Source organism: Panthera pardus, unplaced genomic scaffold (genome assembly GCF_024362965.1).
Source record: "Panthera pardus isolate Hobbes unplaced genomic scaffold, ASM2436296v1 HiC_scaffold_12, whole genome shotgun sequence".
In the NCBI taxonomy this organism is placed as follows: Eukaryota; Metazoa; Chordata; class Mammalia; order Carnivora; family Felidae; genus Panthera; species Panthera pardus.
In genome coordinates, this window is record NW_026526677.1 from 40,237,500 (window position 1) to 40,243,121 (window position 5,622).

General features: G+C 46.8%; 1 long non-coding RNA gene across 1 annotated transcript; it reads left to right on the forward strand.

Annotated features, from left to right (window-relative positions):
• Positions 1 to 207: 207 nt before the first annotated feature.
• LOC109271243 (uncharacterized) lies at positions 208 to 4,264 on the forward strand. Its single transcript, XR_002081894.2, has 3 exons — positions 208 to 438; positions 2,027 to 2,109; positions 3,582 to 4,264. It is a non-coding gene; the product is annotated as an uncharacterized LOC109271243 (long non-coding RNA).
• The last annotated feature ends 1,358 nt before the right edge of the window (positions 4,265 to 5,622 follow it).

Sequence of the window (5,622 nt, forward strand, 5' to 3'; positions counted from 1 at the left end):
TTACAACTAATGAGAATGAGGTTCTATACACTACCTGTTCATTGATTTGCAGATTTTTAATATCATTCCTTGCCCCAGGGGAACTCTCCAGGGGGCCATCATTACCGTACAATTCTTTGGGGGAAACGAAACAACAGCTGGCCCTGCCAATCACCATGGCAACACTCCTGTGAGTACATAGAATCGCATCAACAGAAAAAATCTATATATACGTATATGTTCTATATTTGCCCTTAAACACTACATTATACATTGACTCGCTGATGACACCATCAGGGCTCAGGTCGAGGCATTTTCAATCCGCTCCAAATCTCTCCCCCTTCTAGGATGCTTCCAAGACCCCATCAAGCGGGCACAGGCAGGGAGAGATGTTGCTAGGGAAAAGGGATCATTGCCAAGTTCTGGCCCACAGCAGCATATGCTTCACGGTGACAATGTGTAACTGTGGGGATGGGGACGGTGTCGTGGGCGTGTGACCTATATAGTCGCATAGGGCTCTGCGTTCAGAAGGGTCCATGCTTGGTTTAGTGCTCTGCTTCTGCCAACTTCAAATTCTTAATAATTTTTAAACGAGGGGCCGCGCGTGTCCATTTTGCAGTGATCCCCACAAAATACGCAATGTGAGGAGTGAGCAATGGACAGGTACTTTATGCGGTTCTTTTCTGGATGGCATTTTCCTCCTCTTTTCGTCTCTCTCTCAGATCTGTGAATCCACCCAATATTCTAGCTCAAGAGGGTTTTTTTTTATGTATTTTTATTTTTTTAATTTTATTGTTTGTTTGTTTGTTTGTTTGTTTTTGAAATTTACATCCAAATTAGTTAGCATGTAGTGCAACAATGATTCCAGGAGTAGATTCCTTAGTGCCCCTTACCCATTTAGCCCACCCCCCCTCCTTAATCCCTCCCATAACCCTCTGTTTGTTCTCCATATTTATGAGTCTCTTCTGTTTTGTCCCCCTCCCTGTTTTTATATTATTTTTGTTTCCCTTCCTTTATGTTCATCTGTTTTGTCTCTTAAAGTCCCCATATGAGTGAAGTCATATGATTTTTGCCTTTCTCTGACTGACTAATTTCACTTAGCATAATACCCTCCAGTTCCATCCACATAGTTCCAAATGGCAAGATTTCATTCTTTTTGATTGCCGAATAATACTCCATTGTATATATATACCACATCTTCTTCATCCGTTCATCCATCGATGGCCATTTGGGCTCTTTCCATACTTTGGCTATTGTTGACAGTGCTGCTATAAACATTGGGGTGCATGTGTCCCTTCGAAACAGCACACCTGTATCCCTTGGATAAATGCCTAGTAGTGTAGTTGCTGGGTCGTAGGGTAGTTCTATTTTTAGTTTTTTGAGGAGCCTCCACACTGTTTTCCAGAGTGGCTGCACCAGCTTGCATTCCCATAGCTTAAGAGTTTTTATCAAAACTCAATGGTTTTCCCCCAGGGAATGCAGCCACGCTAACGTCACCAGAGTGGAGCCACTCATAACCCTACAAATAATAGTCGCTCTGTGCTTCGTGCTGGCTAGGTGCTGGGCACCACACTCAACTGGAACTGATACGATTTCTGATCTGGAAAATGGGTGGGTACTGTCAAATCCATTTTACAGTTGAGGACACTGAGGCTCAGAGAAATCCAGTCACTTCCCAAAGTCCTTGGGACATAAATCTTATGAACAGTCCCAAAGGCCTTCTCAAGGCCGCTCACTCTCCCTTGGCTGCTACTGTGCCTCATTTGGGCCCAGGTGATTCTGTCAAACCTCTTATAAGTCTTAGGAGTGGGGGCCCTTCCCAGCCACCTGCCCAGAGGTCCTGGCTCCTCTGACCTCTTCTCGACTTGGATGAAATACTATGCAGCCTGGTGTGAGAACTGACACCCCAGAGGCTGCTGATGGCACTGGGGGACACAGTCATTAAGAAGAGTGAACTCCCACTGGGGCATGCTGGCCACATCCTCCCCTTCTCTTCTTCTCTCCATGGACTATTTCACAACAGTCTCCTCTTGTTGCCCGTTCACAGAATCCCCATGCGCCAAGCCAAGAGATCTTGTGTGGTGACCTGGGTGTTTCTCCATGGCTCTTTGTGAGACAACAGCCATCAAGGTAAGACACCACAGCGTTGTTTCGCATCCTCTCACCTCATTTCCCTTTTGTCTCACCTTCGTGGCCTGGGTTGGCAGCCCCCAAATGAAGCATCCAAATCTTCATCTTTGCTTCAGGCTCTGTATCCTAGAGAAGCTGGTCTAAGACACATCTAGGCAGACTGCCTTCTCACTATGGAAGGTGGAGCTTCCATATGGAAGGCTGAACTTGGAAGTGAGGTGTGATTTATGGCTCTTTGGTCCTGCCATGAGCTGTAGGAATGACCCCCATCTAAAAGATACAGTGGTCATTTCCAGCCTTGCTGACCAGCGCTAGTCTTCCTTCTTCTCCCGGCCTGCCCATTCCATCCTAGTCTTACGGGGACCCTCCCATCCACCCTAAGCCATGGTTAATCTGTCCACTGGGGACACCTGACCCAAGCTGAACCAATGAATTCCTCCCTTCCTTGGGATTTTTTAAAAGCGGGGATTAAGTGACTCAGTCTGTTTTCCTTTACACACTCTCTCTGAAACAAACACCCACAGGATCTACAGCTGGATGTAAGAAATCTCGTGAGTGGTTAGTGGCCATGCTGTCTGCCACCTAAATAAGGTCAGCCTGTGGCACGAAAGAAGAATTCTGCCAACACGCCAAGAGAAACCAAGGCAGGAGCTACTGAAAGAGACTTACTGGCTGTCACTGGCATGCATCCTGTGTTCCTTAAGCTCAGCTGCTCTATTACCCTCCTTGGGGTTTACTTGGTCTAGGTACTTATCTACTACCTTCCATTAAACGCCCCCTGTTACCCAATGCCATCCGAATGGCGTCTCTGTCATGGACCACCAAAGGAAGCCCAGTGAGCACAGTGTATTCCCACTGATGGGAGTGGAATGTAGAAGTGGGAAGAGGCTGGGTTTGGGAGGCCTACAGGCCTGGGGATGAGTCCTGAACTCCATGGCAAGGAGTCTAACCTCTCTGTGCCTCAGTTTCCAGATCTAAGAAATCAGGAGAACACCACCATCTTTCAAGGTAAGCGTGAGGATCTAATGAGATCATGCGTATAACATGCGTAGCACAGCCTGCTCCCCATCCCCCAATATCTGCTCAAAATGCTGACTCCCTTTCCCTGTCTCCCAAGTCGGTGGTGGGGACTATCTGCAGAGGCAGGTTTTGCTTCTGGCCCCGGGACCCATTGGGTGTAGTCACAAAGCCCTGTGAGTCGCTCTGAACTGTCTTCATCCTAGCACTCTAGACTGAGAGAACAAGACCCAGAGGCTTCCCCCAGAAACTGAAGATTCATAAACTCTCATCCCCGAAGTCTACCTCACATGTCACATAGCTTCACCGTTCACACCGGACCACTTTGAAAATCCTCAAGAAGTGGTCATTTAGCTTGGCCCTAATACCTTCAGTGACAGGACGCTCACTTCCTCACAAAGGCAGCACATTCAAGTTTTACATAGCTATGACATTTACTTTGCCTCCTCCAACAGGCTTGGAGTCTTTGACATGTTGGAAGTTCCAGATTTCTGTAACACCGTGGGATCAAAGCCTGAAGCTCTTCTGCGTACGTCACCATCATGAGCCAAGGAGAGACCTTCGAAAAAGACAACAGATAGCTCCCTTTCACACGCACCATGTTAGCACAGTACTTGGTGTCCACACGCCATGATCATAAGGCCAGAATCATCTCGAAGATTGAAGATGGCAAATTCTTTGACACACTGCCCATCCAGAGGCGAAGTCTACGTCCCATCCCCTTGAATCTGAGTGGGCTCTATTTCCACTCTGATAGAATATGGCAGAAGTGACACCGTGCCGGTTCCCAAAGCCAGGCCTTATGAAGCTGGCAGTTCCCATCCTCTGTCATTTGGAACACTGTCTCTGGGAGCATCGGACTTCAAACCCTCAGGCCACCATGCTGATGCAGCCCGGTGTAGGTGCTCCAGCTCAGAGTTCCACCTGAGCCCAGCCTTCGAGGCATCTCTCCAGCCAAGGCCCCATACGTTGGGTGAAACCATCTTCTACCCTCCAGGTCAACTCATCGCTGGTTGAATTCCACAAGTGACCTTACTCCACACGATGCCATATGGAGCAGAAGAATCACTCAGCTGAGCCCTGCCCGAGTTCCTAACCCACAAAATTATAAATTATAATAAAATGGTTGTTATTTTAAGTCACTAACTTTGGAGGTGATTTGTTACGTGGTGACATATAACTGGAACAATTATTACCTCATCCAACAGATGAGAAGACAGAGACTGAGTAAGGTAAATGAATTATCCAGACATTTGGGGACCAACAGGTGGGGCTGGAACCCAAGACTTCTCATTCTTAGTCTTGTTTTTCTATTTGATCTTGATGACACTGTGAACATCTAGACCATCAGCAGCAAAGATCACCAACCATTCATTTCAATTTTAGCTGAAGTAACATTATCTGGCACTTCCATGGCCTGGTGTCAGTAGACTTCTTTGGCTTTGTTCTAAGTGCTTTCTTCCCATTTACTTATTTGACCCTCACAACAACCCTACGAGGTAAATGTTATTATAAGGTCTAATCGGTAGATAGGGAAACTGAGGCACAGACTGATTAAGTGTCTTGCCAAAGGCCACGTAGCTAGAGAGGCACAAAGCAGGGATTTGAACGCAGTTACTTTGGCTCCTGGGACCATGCGCTTAACCACTAAGGAGACCGTCATTCGAAAGAGCCAGGCCGTCTTAGGTCAACTCAGAGGTGATCTGAACTCATGGCCACTGTGTGTGGCTCAGTGCCACATTGACTTCCACCCCAAGCTCTCAAGTCCTTAATGGTCTTTAGAAGCTTTTAGACTTGAGACCCACCCATTGTTCACTTACAATATGGAGCAAAGCTGTAAAGGACATAGATGTTTTACATCCAGTTGGGTGAAGGGAAGCATCTTTGTGTCTGCCTGAAACCCTGACAGGGAAGCCGGGGCCACCCAATGAATGCCACAATTAATTTCCCAGTGCGCAATATTGCCTGTGGGGAGAGGAGGCACTGGTTCATTTCTTATTCATGAAGTCACACTGCCAAGCTTCATTTGCATGAAGTAATTTCTGCTGCTGCTGCCCCGCCATAAAACACATCCGTTTCTCCTACAGGATCTGGTCTCTTTGCACCAACAGAGATGAGTAAGCAGTAAATGCTGAAGGAACACACCCTTTGGACCATTTTAATCAGAAAGGTGTCTGTAGCTAATGATAAGTGATTTTATAGGAATCTAAAATACCTTGGACTCAAAGTACTCAAATGCAACTCTGCCTCAAGATCTATTTTGGGGAAAGTGTTTAGCATTTCTCTCTGCTTGGCCAAACGTTGATTTCATAACCAGTGGAGCTATAGAACTATAGCTGTCCAGGAAAAAAAAAAAGAAGAAGAAGAAAAAGAAGCAGGAGAAAGGTGGGGGGGGGGGGGGGAGTGGTCAATAACCTGCCAAAGCCTGATGAGTTAAGTCACTGGAAATGACCCTTTGTATGGCACATCCTGCAAAGATGTCCGCATCGTAGCCGC